This window comes from Callorhinchus milii, unplaced genomic scaffold (genome assembly GCF_018977255.1).
Source record: "Callorhinchus milii isolate IMCB2004 unplaced genomic scaffold, IMCB_Cmil_1.0 Scaffold24, whole genome shotgun sequence".
NCBI classification, from domain to species: domain Eukaryota; kingdom Metazoa; phylum Chordata; class Chondrichthyes; order Chimaeriformes; family Callorhinchidae; genus Callorhinchus; species Callorhinchus milii.
The window spans coordinates 9,202,507-9,224,714 of NW_024704765.1; the positions used below are offsets into that span (position 1 = coordinate 9,202,507).

Sequence of the window (22,208 nt, forward strand, 5' to 3'; positions counted from 1 at the left end):
ATAAACACTAAATTGATGAATTCTCCACAGTCCCGTGCATTTTATTTAAGCCAAAAGTTACTTTCAGATTAAGAAACGGTGACATTTTCAGATCAGTTGAGGACATTGATTCAGGGTCAATACTCTGTTATGATCCATTTTTACCCAAAAGGCTGTGGATGCTGGATCTGTTCAAATTTTTAAGACTGAGGTCGATAAGATTTTTGTTAGGTAAGGGTATCAAGGGATATGGGGCAAGAGTAGGTAATTGAGTTGAGGTACAGATCAGCCATTGTCTTATAGAATGGTGGGACAGGATCGAGGGGCTGAATGGCCTATTCCTATGACGCACACTGTCTATAGAGCACATACATGAACAGGGGTAATTGGGGGAAATTCCATCAGACTGCAAGCAACTGTGGGTGCATACTCCAGAGAGAATCAGTCCCTTCAGAAAAAGGGAAGAAAAGGGGGTGAACATTGGCATCTGAAAGATAAATAACATTTTTCTTTTGTGTAGCATTAAACATACATTATACTATAATTTCAAGCCTTCAACTGTTATCAGATTTTCGTGGATGGAAATTATTGCAGACAAGCATTGGCCTCACTGAACGGAATGCCAGCCTTGAAACTGATATTTACCTTCATGCAGGCATCACCACACACAGCTTTATTGTACCCAGATTTTATTTTTGGACCCAGGTTGTACGTTGTTTCTCTTCCTCTAAGTTTAACTATTCCCCGCTGTTAGGACAACCAGGTCTTGGCCAGTGCTTCTGTGGCACCAGCTGCCAGGAGACATGCAACACAAGCCAAGGGTGAATTCTCCTTCCCTGTGCAAGCACCTGGCCTTTGCTTGGCACCTACCCCAGACAGCATAGGCAAGATTGTGAAGATTGAGATTGGTGTGTGTGTGTGTGTGTGTGTGCAGTATGTGGTGAGTGTGTGTGTGTATGATAACAAATGTGCATTCCTACAGCACAACACACAAGTCGTTCTTATATTCAACCAATTTCCCTGTTACAAGTTTCCTTTAAACAAATTTCAGGATTGCACGGCTAGGTTTAGATTTGCTATGTGAAAAATTCTAAACATCTAGTGGCAAAACGCGATATCCCTTTGAACAGGCAAAGCAAACAAATCCAGTTGTGTTTCAGTTCAACTTTGAGAACATTAATTCACCAGGTCAAAATGCTATTTCAAACACAACTGCCACCCACAACCGTGTCTTTAAAATAAACCGTGGAAGGTTGGTGAATACCACCTCCGAATTTGAAATGTAGTCAATTGCACCAGTTCAGAGATCAGTGAAATAAATTTTACTAATTGCTTAACTGTTGCAATTTGCTACAAAAAAATGTGAGGAAAATTATATAATGTAAATTTCCCCATGGATCCAGTTAATTAAAATCTGAAATGTTTGTTGGAAGGCTTTTTTCTGTCTGCTTTAATGAAATGACATTTAGAATGTTTCAAGCACACCATCAGATTGTTCTGAAAGGGCCACAACACTTGTATGGCAGATGATGCTAAGAGATTCCCCCCAAAAAACTAATTAAAAAAAACAACCACTGCAAGGACCAACACAATCCCCATCAAGTCAATGCTCTAACTGAACATGGGTGTTGCTTTACTGAAAAGTCCCAGAGTATTCTAAAGAGGACAGTATCAGCAGAGGTCATTTGGTTGAGTTAGCTAAATGATATTGAAGGGTGGTCATCGTCGCCAGCCATGGGTTGCTGTACACCAGAAATTCTTGAATGCGTTGTGTTATTACTTTCAATATCTTGGAGTCAACATCTGAAATCTGAAGAGAAAAATTCTTCTCTAAAGGTTATTATTATTAATAATACTCCATGTATTTGATATAGTGCCTCATCACATCGTCAAGACGTCTCAAAGCACTCTATGGGATACGCTGCAAACTTTAGGATGGGAATAGAATAAGAACATATTTTATGGATGATTTCTGTTGTACTGGGGAGGACAAGGGGTGGAGGGCAGCTTGCCGGAGATGATGAGTGGGAAGTGATAAATATTCTGGAGTTTTGTTCAATTTCCAATGAGTACAAAATACTTTGCAGAACACTCTCTTAGGTGATTAAATTAGTGGAATCCATAGCCATATGGGACAAAAGCATTCCCATATTCCAATACCATCTGCATGAATAGAACATCTCCTTTCTCCCCAACTCTTATAGTGGCAATCCCGACCTTATGCCCCTCGCTCCCCATTTACCGATCACCAAGAGTAATCTCTCCTTTTAGGAGATGGTTCATTTGATTCTCTTTCTGCTAATCATTCTCAGTGAAGGGTGAGGGTAGTTTGTTTATTAACAGTTAGACCTGCAGGTTCCACTTTTTCATAATTGTCTCAACTTCAAGCCAATTCTTTTGTTAATTAATTCCCTTTTAAAGTATTCATTTCATTTTATGAATGATGTGGACGGTTGTAGATGTCAGCGGCAGCAGAGGCCTGCCTGAGTCCATAATGATGCTCATTTACAACCTTCATCTGCTCAAAATTAAACATGAGCATTAACTATAAGAGGGAAAAACAAGGGACTATAAAAATAAGCTGTGCTCCAATGGACCCAAATCAAGAGTGATTTGATATGATTGTTTATATCCCAAATAAAAAAAATGCTTGACAAAGAGCTAATATGCAAAACAACACAAATCTGTTGGCCTGTCAGCCTCCTTGTTGGTAGCACAATCATTTAGTCACTTGGTATACAGTACGGCTTCAATGAGAGATTGAACAACATAAAGCCAACAGGACAGGTTGTGATGTTCCGGATTGATTTTGTGAAAGATTTATTATTTGAATTCAATGTTAAGGTGTGTACAGTATTTTAAATAAACGATGGGGTAAAAGTATTGTCTCGATCCAGAAACAACACTAAGGATGACTTCTGAAAATGAAAATGTGAGCATTTATTTAACATACATCAAAGTTCCAAATCTAGTTTTGGTTGAGTGAGCAGCATTCTGTCTCTAGAGAGGTCCATCCTCTTCGTCTGAAGCATAGAATTTAGGCAGACATTGACAAATGCCAAAACTTGAGGGCCCAGGGTGCATTTATGATACTGCTTTCACCCACAAAACACACAGTCACTACTCTTTTCAGTATATTTTGTGAAGTGCTTTGAGATGACTCAAAAATGTGATAAGGCACTATATCAAATGCAAGGATTATTACTATATTATTATATATTTCGCCTTAACAGTAGCGATTTAATAACTCGATATCTAACTCAACAAATACTGTTCAATTCAAAACTACCCCCCGTTTATGTGAACAAAAACAACTTCTTTGTCAATTTCATTTGTGTGATATTACCTAAATTAGAACATGCTAATTAAATATTGTACTAAGATTGGAAACCCCACAAACTCCATAAAAAAAAGCCTGAAAACATTTACACTGATTGACAAAGGTAATCGAAGCTGAACATTGTTTCATACACAAAACACTTATTGAAAGAATACAAAAGGCATTGCTCCAGTCAATTTCATCCAACTGCAATGTAAATAGAAGATAATCAAGCCAGGACATCTCCAATTATTTAGGTAATGAACCTCACCAACGACTGGGGAAGTAAAATATACTTATTTTCTGAGTGGATCGGTTACACATTATGTGATGACTTTTTTCATTGCATTTCCGACATGTTCTGCTGGGCTACTTAGACCGTAGATAAATCAAAGGTAGTTCAAATAGGTCCGTCTCTGAATATCCCAAGGCTGCTGGCTACAGAGTTTAATAGTGGAATTGCAGAGAGTATAATGGATTAATAGAATTGAGTATTATAGCAAAATAATTAATGGTAGAATGGATTAATGGCATACACACCATAACCATAAGCACCCCACACACCACATAAGCCCCACCATTCCCAACCCCACACAGACCCCAAAATATCCCCGTAACACCCTTCTCACATACACACGCACATCTTAACACCCCTTACCTCTCCCCACACCCCAAAAACAATCCCATCACCCATCTGCCAGACACACTCCATAATCCCATCCACACACACACACACACAACCTCAAAATTACCCCTGTAACCGCACAGCCCCGTGGAGTCCTGTAATGTATCGGTTAGAGCACTCGCCTCGCAAGCAAGAGGACCTGGGTTCGATTCCGAGAGGGGGCAAAACTGTAAGCAAGTTTCCTTACTCCACACGTCTGTTTACCTAGCAGTAAGAAGGAACCCAGTTGTTAGGCGATTGGCGGATGGCTTTCCGGGATAATAATCCCTCCAAAAACAATTGTATCCCATTCATCCATAGCTATGCATTTTAATAAAGTTCCCAAATCTGGTGCTGCCATGTGGCCCCAGCATTACCAGGATTTGTAATTCTGGTCTTACAATCGACTGGAAGAAAATTGATCAGATTCCAGGGAAAAAAATAATCGTGGCTTTGAGTCATCCGCCACCTCCGCAAATTAAACTGTGTAAATTGGTAACAATCCAACATCATCAGGACCAAATCTGTTGTTTTTTATTTCTACTCAACCAATGTTATTCTAGTAAGTGAAAAGCACCCATCCACACCGCTTGAAATGAACTGGTTAAGCCAACAGCAGAAACCTGCCAATAATTCAAAAGTCCTCCAGCATACTTTGAACTAATAAACAGTAAATTTGTCTCGTTTACTTTCTATTTTACTAGCTCCAAAATGCAGGCGACAACAGGCAATAGCAATAAGGTCAGATTATGCATACAGCTGCACAACTCTAAATGAATTAGGACGCCAGTAGTAAGCATCAGTAATTATTGCACTCCTCTAAGTAGGCCATTTATATTGCATATATCCACAGAGAAAGAAAACACCAGCACTAATTACCTGTCTTTTGCATGAATTTTGCAAATATCTAGACAGATCTCAATAAGGTATTGTGGCTCGGTTACTGCTCATTTATTATCCAGCCCTTTGCAAATCTGAAGGATTCTCCCAGATCAAAAAAGCTGTTTAGTCAAAATGGTACATTCTTGGCATGCTAACCAACCGGCTATTATTGTGAGCTAAAGGCCTCATCTGGCTCAATTGGTAACACTTGGTCTGAAGCAAGAGATCGGAAAAGAGAAGGGTATGTCTCCTGGTGTCCTGGTCCATAACCTGCCAGATAAAATTGGCCAGTCGCTTCATAACTGTTTGCCAGATTTTGCTATTTGTAAATTGGCTGCTGAATTTGCTCTCAACTACAGTCACTACACTTTACAGCAATTACCTGAGAAACACTTTGAGTGAAAAACATAATTCAGCTTTTAACATATTAACATTTGGCTGTCAAAAACAATAATAACAGCTTGCATTTATACAGTGCTCCTCACGCCGGTTAGCGTCCCAGGGCGGTTAATAATAAATAATATACAATTGACGCATTCAGGAGACCATCAGAATCAGTTTGGATAAATTCAAATATTAAAGAAATACTGACTTTCATAGAGAGAGGATATCCTTCATGTCAAACTCATTTGGGAACTACAGATTTTTCAGAGCAGCAAAAAGAAACAGAATAAACATATTTCAGTATTTTTATTAGATATGGCTATTATATATAGAGATTGAAAGCCAATGGGTGCATTTTAAGTTAACCTATTTGATAATAAACATGTTCCTGCTTGTCATTTAATTTATTGGCCTACTATATTTCCGAACACGATCCCAAGGAAAGTACAATGTACTGTAATAACATACTCATAATAGGCATGGAGGTTTATGGCCTGTTGGATGCCGTAATGTATGCATAGGTTATTTAGATCTTCAGCTGTACTACAGTCGAGATGATGTAACACTGGCCGATTCCAGCAAAGTGAGAGGAAGGACTTTGAACGAATTTGTTAGAATTGGTTTGCAATTAATTAAGTTGCCCGAAGTTTACACACTTTTTTTTGCACAATGTCTCAGCGGCATAAATCAACTTTTTCCCCTTCTTTTCACAAGCTGAAAAGGTTACTGAAGTTCTCAAGGGGTTTCACATCTCTTCATGCCTTTGGCATTTCTTGGCTTGTTCACGGTTTATAAACGTAGCACCAACGAATGAAAGTAACACCATTCAAATACAATGTTTAAAATAACACTATAAGGCTATAAAATATAAACAATAAACATACTGCTACTCACTGGTGTTACAAACTGTATTTTGTAGTTGCACGATGGGAATGCGTGCTTGTATTTACCACAAACAAGTTCTTCATTTCAAAAGGACCATTTGGGGAGATGTAAGTTAATAATAATAATAATCCTTGCATTTGATATGGCACCTTATCACATCTTCCAGATGTCTCAAAGTGCTTCACAGAATATACTGTAAGGTGAATAGACTGTATGTTCTGTGGGTAATCTAGGGAATGTTTTCAAGGCGTGACAAAACACACAAATATTTGAAAATGATAAATACAGTGAAACCCCATTATAACAGGGCATGGGGAGACATGGATAGCTTTTTCAGAGAGCCATCACAGGCACAACATGACAACAACTTGCATTTATACAGCGCCCTTCACACAGGACATAGTCTCAGAGTGCAGGACAAATTACCCTTTGCATTAAAAAAAATATTTATTTGATGGTAAACCGGTGCTAGTCGCATTTATACCAAATATGTGGTCCTAGGAGCTGCTGAGAATAGCCCACAAGATGCACAACAAGCCTTTCAATGGTATTAGTTATAGAAACTCTGAGGCCAACCCACAAAATTTAGCACAAGTTCCTCTGTGGTTGTGGCGTAGGCATGGACACATTGCGTTATATACCACTCATATGTCCTTTTTATGTTCGGCAAAGTCCCACTTGGTTGCTGTTGAGAATAATCTACAAATCCACAATCCACAAGAATTGCTGCATGCAATTGGCTGCAGTGTTTCACCCACAGTCAATCCACTTTACAATGCATTTTGTGAAGCGTTTGAAATGTGATAAAGCGCTAGATCAAATGTAACGATTATTATTATGATTATGATTATTATTATGATTATTATTATGTTACACTGATGCATTTCGGACGTTTCATCATAAAGTGCTATAAAAATGCAGGGATTTTTTTAACTGCATTTTATTCAGAAGTATTTGGTTGTGGGCCAGGATTGAAGCAACCATGTATGAAAAGGTGAAAACCTAACTATACGCACGATCATTATTCTCTTTGGCATAAAAATAACGCACCTGGGTTATTCCGGAGATAAACAATTTATCAAATTAATTCAGACACATTTGGCACCCTATTTTCTTGGTTTTCTGCGTGTAAATTAATGTGCGTTCCTTTGATCACCTTGTTTCACGGCAACTTCATCTCAGAATCACATCCTTGAGAGCAGCCTCGCATTGTTTTCAATTCTAGATTGTGCTGAATCTATTTGTATCCCCCCACAAGCACCATCGATGAGAATTTACTTATTCAAACAATTATTCTGACAACAACGGTCAATTTGTCACCACCACAATTTGATTATTATTGCAGTAGCCTCTGTGGGTTCGGACGTGGACAGATACAGTAACTAATACTTCTATAACAGGTGTAATAAAGCACTTAGTCACGCTGTAGACTGTGTCTAGACTGAAGAGTTAAGGATTTAATTATTTCAGTGCTCACCTGAAGACAAGGGACAATCTGATAATCTTAAATTACATTGCCTTCCAGAGTTCCACTCTGACTTTTACAGCTTTGCAAAAACAAATGCAACTATACTATCCAAGGCTCCCTGCCCTAGGACACCACAGAGCTCAATTATTAGGAATTTAAATTGATATTACGATGTTACTGTTACACCAAACATAGTAGGCTAACAGGTGTGGATTCCGGGAAAATACTCAACAGCTCTGGGAGCAAACTGTGAGTAGGATGTGAATACCAATGACAACAGGGTGTTGGGGGAATTGCACATTGTTTGTGTCTTACGCTGAACTCTGTACACAATAGACCAGCACAGCAAATTCATACCCACATACAAATTAAGCTGCTCCATTTTAGTGGTACCCAAAAGATCCTTACAACTTGCAAAGTATTAGAGCCATTTGTCTTTTTCTGCTTTCTTTCTCACAGCTCCCTTTCCAAGTCTTTGACCTCACAGAATTTTATAACACAGGAGGCCATTTAACCCTGCGGAGTCATGTAGCGTAATGGTTGGAGCACTCGCCTCACAGGCGAGAGGACCTGGGTTTGATTCCCGGGCACGGCAAAACATTAGGCAAGTTTCCTTATTCCACGCCTCTGTTTACATAGCACCAAGTAGGAAACCAGGTGTTAGTCGATTGGCGGATCGGATTGCTTTTCTGGGCGTAATAATCCCTTCAAAAAATATATATAAAAATAATTTGGTCACTCAATCCACGACTGTTTGTGCGACACTACTGTGCGCAATTGGCTGCTACGTTTCGCTCACAAAAACATACAGTCAATTGACTTTGCAGTATATTCGGTGAAGCTCTTCGAGACGAGATAAGGCGCTAGACCGAATGCAAGAATTATTATTAAAACCCACCTTGACTATGCCCATTCTGCTTTTATATTTTTCCTATTCAAATATTTGGTTAATTCAATTTTAAAAGCTATGATAGATTTCCCTTCAATCAGAGTTATTGGTGAGACATTTCACATCCTAACATTGGAGTTAAATAAAATCTGCTAACCTCACTCTTTTTTTATACAATGATCTTAAATTCGTGCCTTGCAGTGACTGACCAGTGGAAATAGTTTCTCCTTGTTTAGCTCATAAAAACCCCAAACACAAGCAGAGTGCCCAGACACCCAGCCCAGCACGCGCTTGGGCATTTCTTCACCCTCACCAGCAAAGCACACCAATGCATTTGGGGATTTCCTTCAGTGTTCGAGCTGTGCTGGATTTCACAGATAGGAGACACTGACAAAATTGAACACATTTCACCAATCCCTTATGCACTGGAGATCGACACTAATGCTATTTCAATTTAAATGAATTCGAACAAAATAGGGTATTTAATGGGCAAAATTAACATCTACAAAAATTTTCATAGCGAGCGGAATATATTGCCATAGAGCCTCTGCGTATTCACCAGTGGAGTGAAAAGAATTCAGATTTGATCTAAATGAAATGCTGGGCAGTGTAAGTGTGTTCTAACAAGAGTATAACCTGAAATATACAATCTTTGCATTTGACATAGCATTTATAGTAATGCGTCAAGCATAAGTGAGGCAAAGCAGGTGATGACAGAGTGCGCAGGAAGTAACACGGACAGCAACCTGACGGACCAAAAGTCTTTTTTTTCTTTTTATAGCACAGGAAGATATCACACAGGGATACGTATCAGTAGCTACTAATGCCACTGCTACACAATGAAACTCTGATATATTTGTCTCACTATATTTGGTACATACCAACACTTCAGTGTACACTTTGTGGTATCTATATTAAGCACTCCAGGATGCTACCCCGCGTGAAGGGTGCTATATAAATGCAAGTTGTTATTGTTATGTTTATGATCTCAGCTGATTCCAGTGACATGCACTGAATATTCTCAAAAAGAAACCATTTACTGGTTAGGTTAGGCTTTGTCACAGATACGACCGAAGCGCTTCCTTTTCCTCCGTTCTAAGGAGACTGCTGCTCTATGTAGCAATAGTACAGTACCTAATACATCTTGCTGTCTTCCTTTGTACCTTGTCAAGTAATATACAGTCATTCTACTTTACAGTATATCCTGTGAAGCGCTTTGTGGCGTCTCAAAGACGCGATAAGGCACTATATCAAATGCAAGGATTATAATCATTTACTGGTTATGATCTAGAATCGCAGGCTGTGCTCACGCACTCTAGATCAACTCCACCCAACGTGAAGCACAGACATTCTATCTGCTCCTCCTTTAGTCACTCTCCACCAAAGCTTTCTTCATACAAATCACAATACACAATAAGTCTTATAAAACTGAATATTAATACAAATTAATGTTGCACGATAAATCCCGGAATGGCCCGAAACCTAAATATAGAGGTTTATTGTGGTGGCAGTTTCATATCGTTACACTGAAATGCAAATAGGAGTTTGCAGTTTTGTGACTTGTATTGGATTTCCATATTCAATTTCATTGAAAGTTATAAAGCTAACAAACGTTTCAAATCAGCGTGTTCAATCCAGAAGAATTAGGTTTCAAACAAACTGTACAGAACTTTGTGCAGATTTTGCAGTTACCTTCAGTCCCAATTTGAAAGATTTTCCACAGTTCTTTTACAAAATTCGGCACAGATCCTAACATTTTAAGACTTATGGTCTTAAGGGTAAGACAGTAAGAAACTTTATGCATCTGGGTGTATTAGAACTTGGAAACAGTCTATAAAATATGACTGGTTTAGTGCTTAATTTATAACTTGGACTGAACATAACACTGTATGCTCCACATCCTGATATCTCACCAAACAAAAATAACTGAACAGCAGAATGTCACTATATTGAATATGTATACATCAGAGGTGAGTTATCCAACCATATATCAATTGAGGGGTTGAGACGACAAATTATGAGAACAGTGTAAAAGAGTCCGCAAATGTCACCTGAATCCTGAAGATTAGAACCTTTAGCTCATTTGCACAGAATTTTTAAACCTAGACAAAATACACTCAGAGCATTTTGCACCAAATGTCATTTTCCTATTTCCATCTTGACATCTTTCACACTGCAACATAGATGGAACGGCGATAAAGCTGATGGTGATATTCAACCCAAAGATAAATGGCAAAACGTCACAGATATTGAAGTGTTGAGTTTTTCTTTTAAAACAGCAGTGTTACGAGTTTCAGTCTATCAGAATATGAAATGTATTAGTTAGCTCTCACTGTTATAATGTCACAGATCACTGGATTCCTCTAGCCTTTGCCAAAGACTGTATATTCCTAATAGTTTCCCTTCACCGAAGAGCCTAGTTAGAAGAGAGAAAGGAATTTACAACATGTCCCTGACCTACAAATATGATTTTTTTTAAAAACATAGTCAAGAGATCTCAGCAACAAGATCATTAAACTGCTAGAGAGAAGGCTGCTTTTTTCAGATGTATTCTGTACAGATTTCTCCATAGATTTTATGTAATTGATCCTGCAAAAAGCAAGGTATGACAAGTTTCTCATTAAGTACCGTATGTGGTACCAACTAAAGATGGTTCACCCCCATTTAAACATGTAACTATCGAATTTCAGAGATACCAGTCGTTGCTTTCTTTCACAGGTATAATTAAAACCTGCTTTGGTACTAACCACCTTCTTGAGTTTCGCCTGAGATGATTAAAAGAGATTTTCTCTTCATCTGGAGCCACCAAAAAAACTACTTTCATACATTCATTGGGTCAGATGCACTTCTGAAAGACATTTCACATGTACCACAGGCAGCCCATGCAGTGTGAATGAGATGGTACACTCCTATGATTTACTCTCTGATCGTTAAAGGCTTTGAAGATTATGTTATGAACCAAGAGGCCACATGTTCAATTTCTGTGCCTCAAGTCCATCTAATACAATCCAGTCTGTTGCGGACATACAATATACAGACAGCGTTATCATTCTAAAGTGAAAGGATGGCAACACATAAACAACTTTGGCTTGATCCATTTTCCTCGACAGGAAACTGGGAAGCAATTTAAGGCTCAACCCAGCAGCTCAGGAACAATGCGTCTCTTATTGTTCTGCACGCTCCAACAAAATGAATTAAACATGTGAATTTGAGTCTTTTGCATCCAATAAAGATCGTTGAGCTTACAGTCCAGGCTAACATTGCAGTGCTGTACTGGGAGTGTGCTACACCTCTGGAGGTGCTACCTTTTGAACGAGACAATAAACCAATCCAATCTAAAGATTCCACAAAGCTTTCATAAGAGAAGAAAATTTCTGACTGTGTCCTGGTTAACAACCCACCAAATAAATAATAATAATAAATAAATAAATAATCCATTCACTTAATGGCTGTGGTAAGATCTCACTATGCACAAATTGGCTGCCATATTTGCCTGCGAAAAGTCACAACACTCAACACCAATTAACTGTAAAGGCAATTGGTGTCACCAATTGTCTTACTTTGAGATGGATCATCTTTAGGTGCTGTGTCAAATGTAAGGATTATACTGGGTATTTTCCTGATAGGGGTGTTAGTTAAATTTAGAAGGTTAAAAATCTGCAGTTATTGCACAAAATGAAGGGAAATTCAGAGTTAAAAATTAAATACAAAAATCTAATTAATTCAGGTGTTACAATAACTTCAATATCTAAGTCAATCAATCTAAACAATGTGCGGTTTTATTGAACTCCTTTCCTATCTGCCTCATTTCAGTATTATTGGTGGCAAGAGGGATTTGCAATTTGAGTTCACGTGCTCAGGCGAACGTGAATCCTTGGTGGTTAAAAATAACACTTGAACATTTCACAGATGAAAGTTTTTACGTGCTGTGGAGGAGCGGGGAGGAAAAATAAAAACCAGCGAGTGCAGAGAGAGATGGAGCCGCAGAAACACATTTGTAGGCATAGCGAGGTCTTCTGACTTCGGCTAATCATGTCAGTTCGGCTCCTGCTGGCTTGCAGTTCTCTAGCTATTGCCGATGGCACACTGCAGGAGATGGACGGATCCCCATGCATTATGAGACACAGGCGTTTATGGTGACACACTCTGGGCACACTGGATTTTAAAACAAGTTGCTCAAAAGCTAAATTAAAAAAAGGCGAGAAAGAACCTTTAAAATAAAAATAAAATATCTGAATGGTTCTGAAATGAGAGGGTCTATTAATCAGGTCACGTTTCTCGGGCCACTATCCGAAAAAAATCTGTTAATTTTTGGGCAACCAGGTTTCCAAAAGATGAACACGGGGCACAGCAAAGCCGTAGAGTTTAACATTCTATGGAAGCATATCTTGAATATTAAAACCAAAAGGTACCAACAACACTTTTTTTTATTTATATTTTTACCCAGAAATTTCTTACGGTCTGGAATGCACTGCCTGAAAGTGTGGAGGAAGCAGATTCGATAATAGCTTTCAAAAGAGAATTAGATAGATACTTAAAAAGAAAACATTGCAGGGCTAAGGGGTAAGTGCGGGGGAGTGGGACTAGTTGGTAGCTCTTTCAAAAGAGCCGGCACAGGCACAATGGGCCAAATGGCCTCCTTCTGTCTCTAAGATTCTGTGACACAAAGGCAGTAAAATGTTGCTTAATCACAACCATCTGAGTGTCTGTACCGAGGCTCAGTGCAAAGGTGCACACACAGGCACACGATTGCAGGTTTCATATCCACATGTAGTTGTTTCCAATTAGCACAGATATGAAGCTCTGCTATACACACATAGGGCATGGAAAGAGTAAAGCCTTTTGAGGATACTTTTTGTACTTGTTGAAGTTTTATGCAAATGATAAACAGCACTGCAAAATGTAGTAGCAGTCTGAACCAATCAACTCTAATCACATTACACTCCCTCGGTTTCTGAAATACTTCCCTGATCTGCATTCCATTTCCAGGACCATAAACCCATTTTGCCATTAACAAAATATGAAACAAGTACAGACTAAAAACAAGATACGACATATTCATTTGTCAGAATGTAAGATTCTAAAAAAATCATGCCGGTGAGAAAAAACAGCTCTAAATAAATCTAATGAAAAATCTCCACAAGGAGATTGCACAAAATGTAAACTACTTCCCCATCCTGTCAAAAATAAAACAAATGAATATATTAGACACAAGAGATGAGGCTGAAGGAAACATGCAGGATTGCATTTATAACCAGATTAATAGTTCTTATGGAATTGCTCATCTGAATGCTTTCACTTGTTAAAACTGCCAATTGTTACATCATACGACTGGGATCAAGTAGGCAATGATTGGGAAACTGCCCCAAGTCTGCTTATGCCAGGGCTATGTCTTGACCTTTCTGAACAGTGCAATATCATAATGAAGTGAACACATCAGTGGCCCTTATTTAACTTGGTAACACCTTGAAATGTATTCAATGTTAATCACGTAATTTGCCTGACCCGGAACACCTTTGTACTGATCCGAAACTATCTTCTCAGTTCAGAATCTCTCGACCCTTCCCAATATTTTCACACTAAAATCCACAATATGCAACACTTTCATAACACTAACAATGGTGTGTATTAATTAGGGACATATGCACATTTTTCAAGTAGGCAAGTTACTTAACCACCTTTCTCGCTCCTGGTTTTATGAGCCTTGGAAAGAATATGTTACCTTTATAATCAGATGATTACAGCTAATTTGTATGTACAAATCATGTTAATTAGACAATGACTTTCCCTAATAAGTCAAAATAGCAAGTGTTATTTTTAGAGACTTGGAAAGCACACTTATTAAGCCATCAGGGTATTAACTTTTAATGAAATCTGCTAATTAAACATATTCGCTTTTCGAAACTGTGTTTATTACAATACAGACATTTTGCCATGACTCAAGAAAACATATTGTGTCCATCATCCTGAAGTCTGGGACATATAGTGCACTAAAAGTTCACAGTCTTGATTATTTGAACAACAAGAAAAAAATATCAAATATCTGATATTTAGAAGGAAAGGGATACTTATTAGAAGCTCAAATTCACACTCCTATTTCACATATTTGCCCAAATTATTCAAGTGCTGGTTTACATTAATTCTCTGTTTCTGCAGATAGAGAGTGGGTTCAATAAAGCATATAGTTAACCATACATTATATCTGCTTTAAACTGAAAAAACGCAAAAGAATGAGAGAAATTTAATCAGGAATCCATATGCTATAAAAAACCTTTTAATATTTCACACTTCTAATTTTCTTAATCTGAAAGTAGTTACATGCCAGAGCATTTAAAGTAAGATGAATTTCTTGCCTGTGTATTAACAAGGAAATATTCGCAAGGGGAAACAAGATATAAAAGAAACAAATTAAGGCTTTATCAGTGGAATGCATCTATCAGGTTTAATGATCATCACCTGTACACTGGATATATTTTAATTGTCAATGCAATCTCCTGAAATATTAAAATTTATATTAAATATATACACGATGCAATCAGAAATCTGCTTGCCTCTCTTTAGAAACCTCAATAAACAAGGAACAAGCTACGGCGGCTACCTTTTAAAAATATCTTTCAAAAATATACTTGATAAGGCACTATATCAAATGCAATAATTATTATTATAACTTCCTCTCCCTATGTCCAGGGCTCTCAGCTAAACACAGCCATCTTCAGCTGCTACAGTAATTGAGGCCAGTGCTTCTAAATTACTTTGATAACACTGCCAGCCCACACATAGCCAAGAAAAAGGCAGATTTGCTGCGAAACAAGATGCTCTACGTCAGTTTTTCTTCCTTGCTCTCCCCTGGGTTAAGATGCTTTGCCTCCACAGCGCTCCCCTGCTTCACACTGCAGACAAGAGCTGCTGAAACCCATTGCAAGTGTGCCTTACAGAACAGAGTGGCGGCAGCCACAGGACGCAACCTTGCAACTGTACAGGGTTGCCAGAAAACCATCTTGACCTTATTACTGTTGCCGTACCATTCTGAGTTTGGGTTAGAAATGCTACAAATTCTTTAAATCATGCAGGAACATGTTTTTATTGAGAGTATGGGTGTAAAACATTTGAAACCTCAGTTGGGATTTCTAAAGGACATTGAAGATTATTTTTCACTCTCTTGTGGTCTCTGAACAAACCATGAGGTAAGCATCCTGCTCCCGTTGGCACTTGAGTGGGCTGTTAACTGGCATGAAAGAACAATTCAGGTTGACTCATGCGCCAAGCGGTACTCCATCCCAAGCTCACTACTGAGATAAGATGAGACAACATGGAGGTGGTTCCACCCTCAACTATCGCCTCTGCACATACACAGAATAAGTCCCTATTCAGTTATGCATTGTTAATGCATCAATTGCACTAAACCATCCCTCAGACTAGTGAATTTAACTAAATGCCCTTTCTACATCATCTCTTCCAGCCCTATTCGTCTATATGTGTCCTATACGGTTTTCAACTGCAGCCAACTGTTGCTCATCTCCCATGGTTAACCCAGTGCCCTATGGAATTAATTTCAGAACCTCTTTGGTTTGTATACCCTCTCTGCATTTCAAATGCTTTGAAAAAACTCTTCGATTATGCCTTCAGTCAACATACTTAAATTTCCCCTTAGTTTGCTCTCCATTCACCATTATATTTGTCATTGAGACGTTCAGTGTACACTGTCAAAGTGCATTTGTTGTTGAAACAGCAACAGACAAGAGGCAAATTGGTAAAATGAAGATTATTATAATTAACAGCTGTAATATTCCCAATCAAAAGGCCTGCACATCTGTTTCACAAATTCACCCACCAGAAATCTCAGTCCTGTTAGGCGGATTTTCAGTGGGTGGCAATACTATAATGAGATGAAAGTAATTGAAACAAATGATTCTGTGACTGTTGTTAACATTATTAAAACTGTTCAAACAACAACAAAAACTCTAGTTACAATGACCAAAACTACGTGAAGTTATCAGGCAAGTACAACGAGAAAGAAGTATGTCACTGCTGACAATACACTTTGTAATCATTACATACTTTATTGAGTTTTCATTAAAGGGTTTTTAAAGTTTTCCATCACCGCAGATCAAATAATTTTATAATGGAACATGACAACATGGCACAATAAAAAATATTCAGCCATTTGAAGACTTGTGTACTAATACACTGCACAAGGAGTAGATAATAATAATCCTTGCATTTGATATAGCGCCTCATGTCTTCAAGATGTCTTAAAGCACTTCACTGAATATACTGTAAAGTGAATTGACTGTATATTCTGTGGGCGAAACGTGCCGCCAATGGATTGTAATGCTTGTGAATCCTCACACAGAGTAGTACATTCAAAGTCACGTGTTGGTTCAGATGAAAAAGGCCTTTCAGCCCACTTGATTTCACCCTTCTAGAATACCCTCATCTTCTTCACGGTTCAGAGACAAGAGTTCAGTGTCCTGGTCTTAACCACTCTTCTTGGTAAACCACTCATCATGTTAATTCCTTCCTATGTAAAGAAATATTGCCTGGTTTGGGGTCTAAACTTATCCCTCACACTCCTGAACATTCTGGTCCTGCTGCCTTGGCATATCTGAAAGCATTGTTCTGAATTTTAAGCATTCCACGATGTTACCCTGCATGAAGGATGATATAAGATGCTAGATATTGTTGATTTACTTTTTCAATCCTATATAGCATTTTATATAACCTTGGCAAGGTGTCATAGGAACAGGAGGAGGCCATTCAGCCACCGAGCCTGTTCCAGCATTCTATTAGATCATGGTTGATTTGTACCTCAACTCCATTCACCCACCTTTGCCCCATATCCCTTCATACCCTGACCTGACAACATCAATCCAACTCAATCTGGAAAATTTAAATGGATCCACCATTCAAGCCTTTTGGAGGAGAGAACCCCAGATTTCCACTAGCCTCTGCGTGAAAAATGCTTCCTGATTTCACTTCTAATGGCCAAGCTCTATAATAATAATAATCCTTGCACTTGATATAGTGCTTTTCACGTCTTCGAGATGTCTCAAAGCGCTTCACAGAAATATACTGTAAAGTGAATTGACTAATTTTAATTTAACTAATTTTAAGATTATGCCCTGAGATTTCTCTTTATCTAAGACTTCTCTTTAAAAGACTGTTCATAGTTGAGATACAGCTCTGCTATTTATATTAAGTTTCTTTTAACGAAAGCACATTCATAAATAATACATGCAACACCATGAGAAATACTGGCAATATCTATGTATGGAAACCCAAAGAAACAGGGCAGAATTTTCCCTTAGAGGGTGTATTACCACAGAAACACATCACTGTTACAACTGTACATAGCAGTAGTCCCCAGGTTCCTCCATCTGATGTGATATCGCACAGATTCACCCCAAGAACCAGAATGATGCTGACGGATTCACTTCATCTTCTTCCCAATGGCATCCTCTTATTATGAATTCCAATACAGCCCAAAATACTACTTAATAAATAATTCAAACATTAGTAGAGGCAATACTAGGAAAGGTAAAAATGGATTCTATGATCATTTGGCTGAAATAAGCACATAGAAATTAATATTGACCTGTGCCCATCCCAATTATTTCCACCTTTAAACCTTTCAATCACTGAATGCCCACGTAAACAACTGCTTGTTGCTACATATAATAATAATAATAATAATCCTTGCATTTGATATAGCGCTTTTCACTGGGCCGATAAAGTCCCAAGAATAATCAATAGATAACCTTGATGTTTGTGTTGTAAAAAATTGCAATCCAGAACTAGGGAATGGGAGCCTACAATTGTGGGGTAAAGGAAGGTCAAGGATCAACGACTCAATCTTTCAAGCTTTTGTCATCAGCTGCAACTTGCATGTTTATAGCGCCCCTCATGCAGGATAGCATCTCAGAGCGCTTGACAGTGGCGGAGCACAGTACAGTAGTACTTGTATTATTTTACTCCCTCAAGGCTGCTTTTACACATAGGCACAAAACTGACCTGCACTACATGATGTGTCGCAAAACTCTAACACCACGCAGTACTTCGTCTCTTACAATAACTATTTTATTAGATTTACAGTTTCAGTTTTTAAGGCAGTTGCTTCAAAACAATTTGGTACATTTCAGCATGTGTGAAATAAGCTTGCCCAGAACATGTGAATAATGAAAGGCGGGAACGTTTAATGAAATATTAAACCATTCAGCACTGAAGTAGGTTTTTCCTTCTTCACCACACAGCAATTAAACATTACTATGACAACAGAGTTCCTAACTGGGCTTTGAAATTGTATTTCAAGTCAGCAGTATCTCATACAAATGCGTGTGCAATCCAGCAAAACACGATGTGGCCAACGGATAAAAAGTGGTTGTATTTTTTTTGTGAGCTCGAGTCTGGGATTTGGCCTATACATTATCTATTTGTATGAATGTGGCAAATTTTCAAAGGTCAGCTAAGAAAGTAACAGCTTGCGGTGAATTCTAATCATTGGCAAAATATTCCACCGGTACACCCATTAATTCAAGTGCTACAATATTGAACAAACACCAGGAGTAATATGCAAACCAAGAACAGTATGATTACAAATATCTGCACATTAGCAGAAACTACAAAGCTGAGAAAAATAAATCTATTCAATAAAATTCATCTTATTCAAGAAATGTCTAAAAGTGGACGACAATAATTCTAATGCTTGTATTTGACATAATGCTTCACAGATGATTGCTATCAAGTGTTTGGACTGTATTTATAGACAAATACGCCAGCTACTTTGTGCAAAACAAGGTCTCACATGTTCCCAGTCATGAAGTGAATGACTAATATACTGGAGGAGTAGGAGGTGGGGTCCTTACAGTGCAGTGGACTCCACCACCAAGTTTTTAAACCTTCCGATGTTGCAGGTGATACTTAAACAACGGTTCAGTTTCGCCTCCAGAGTCACTGGGTCTCTCAGAAGGGACCCACTTAGCTGAGCACAAAGCTTGGTATGGAATGACAAGGATTGGGAGGCATCAATCATCCTGCAGCACTGCAGCTTTCTATACTTACATCAATAATGCCAGCCTCTCGATATTCGTCCCATCACAGCTGTGCTCAGCTGTGCTGGACAGACGAGCACTCAAGATTTCAACTGCACTTACTCACGCACCCTGTTGTCAACTACGAGAAGCAGCCAGTTTGAAAGGACCATAAACTAGAAAAATTCTATCTATGCCAATTACAAACACTCAGTCTCCCTGTTGTTCATATTCAGCATAATACAGTGTGCAAATCGGTGCTGAGATTTCAAATTGGAATTAAAAGCCAATTCTCTCCCCTGTGTAGTTTCATTAGAAAAACAGTAGGACTTTTGGGGGAGGAAATGAACATAAATGCCCAACAAGCCCCAATTCATATGTAATGGTTGTGTGTTCAATTTTTAATTATATGTTTTTCCCAACACAAAGCATTTCACATCTTCTGCCTCTGCCCTCTCAAATTTGCTGCCAACACTTAGCCTGCCTTCTTTATGGGGGGAATGAGGAACATACAGCAACAGAGAGCAGAACAACACAACATTTAACAATTGGGTTACTAATAAAGTTAAAACAATTCTTACTTTAAAGGGTAAGTAAACCCATGTTAAATCTTTTTAATTCACAAGATTTGCAAAATTGCCTTTAACTCGTTTGTTGTCATCGGGTGCTTTATCTTACAAGATAATTTTTTTGTGCAATTCACTTTATCCAACTAATCTTTGTACCAGAGGATCCACATCACCTAGCCAGCAGGCTTATCATACAACTATTAAAATGGTGCGATGCCATGCTATTATATTCTTCTTCATTTGGAACAGAAATGTGTGCAAACAAGCACAAAGAAAAAAGGTCAGTAAAAATGCATTTTACTGAAAAACATATAGAACATCCTTTGCTTATTGGTAAATTAAAAACCTTTATCCACTTACAGGTTTCCAGTGACATTTCAACTTCCCTTTTGTGAGTTACAGTGTCAGATGAATAGCTAGGATTATTCTCATTGGAGCAGAGAAGATTACGAGGAACTAATAGAGTTCTTCAAAATCATGAGGGGATTTGATAGGTTAGAAAGGAAAAAACTGTTCCCACTGGTGGATGTGTCAGTGACTCGAGGTCACAGATTCAAAATAGTCTCTAAAAGAAGCCGAGGGGAGGTGAGAAGAATTTTTTTCACACAGCGAGTTGTTCGAATCTGGAATGCATTGCCTGAAAGGGTGGTTGAGGCCGATTTGATAACTACTTTTAAAAACGCGGTGGATGGGTATTTGAGGAGGACGGGTTTGCAGGTTATGGGGAAAGGGCTGGGGAGTGGGACTGACATTAATTGCTCTATTCAAAGAGCCGGCACAAACTCGATGGGCCGAATGGCCTCTTTTTGTGCTGTGTGATTCTATGAACCCATCAATTTGATTACTGCTAAGTAATTCACTAACAAATATCAGTATTTTCCAAAGAGTATAATAAAGCAATTGATTAATGGGCAAACAGTAACATGTACTACTCAAATTTCTCATACCTAGAGTAGTTCTGATACTTTCTGAATCACACAATTCCATCATCTTTTGTGAAGTTATCACTCTTTAAACTTTAGCATTTGTGATGAGGTTTTGGAAAGACAAATTAAATTTTAATAGGTTTTGTTTGATACTTCCAGGTGTTTTTTAGAGCTCACCGGTAGGCTTCTTGCACAGATGCACAGGAAGCACACCGCACTAATGGTAATGACCAGGAACTGCAACAGACCTGCGTTATAAAAGGATTACGTGTTCTAGTGAGATGCTTGATAACAACATTATACTGGGCGATTCAAAAGGAGAAGGGAGTTCAGCGCCCTGGGCAACAATGCTCCTGATAAATTGGTCATTAATTTCATGGCTATTTTGGGGACCTTGCTTTGCACAAATATACACAGTCACTAGGCTGGACAGTAATGACTAGCGAGGTATTTTAAGGCTGTTTTAATGTTATAGAGGCTATATCAATTGTAAGATTTATTATTGAATGTTTACACTGATGTAATACAGTAATGCCATTTACTGGGGTTGCTAATACTGTTTACAACATTGACTCATTACTCAAATAAAAGCTCATCTCACGCTCTGAACGATTCACCATGACTCAAGTTCCCAAGCATGTGCACCCTGAGTACACTGCTGCTTATTCGGTTGTTATTTATAATATAGATTGTGAAAGGAATCTGAAGTGCCATTTTGAACTTTGACAACTAAGACGTTCAAATGCTGTCTTTGCTTTTTCACATGACGACATTCCACCCACAACCATTCACTGTTGTTATGATGAGGCATTAACTGGCAGATTATTGTTGGAACTGAAATGGTCCAAATGGTCAAGAGCAATGCTTCATTCAGAGTATGAACCACAGGTCTGAATTGCTCGGATCTGCATTTGAATTCTAATCCAGGACAAAGGAAATTCACAGTCTCAATGCCATTGCTGTGTGTTCTGTTGCTCAGCAACACTCAAGAGGTATGCATCTATCGGTTCGAAACATTTCTGTTATGTTCAGGTATGGTGCCCACACACACCTGTGGGGGTAAAGTTATCAAAACCAACAGCAACCTGTGATCTGCCAGTAGCATATCTGCTGTGCGCGCAAGGGCCCAGCATTCCCTTTACCGTATGCACTTGAGATTCACTTAAAAGGTGGGATAATAAAGTAATAAATTCTGGCTCCTCGCATACAAAAAAAT

At 38.4% G+C, this 22,208-nt stretch overlaps 1 protein-coding gene across 1 annotated transcript in view; it reads right to left on the reverse strand.

Annotated features, from left to right (window-relative positions):
• camta1a (calmodulin binding transcription activator 1a) overlaps nucleotides 1-22,208 on the reverse strand; it is a 278,218-nt gene that overhangs the window by 234,620 nt on the left and 21,390 nt on the right. The window lies entirely within an intron of this gene.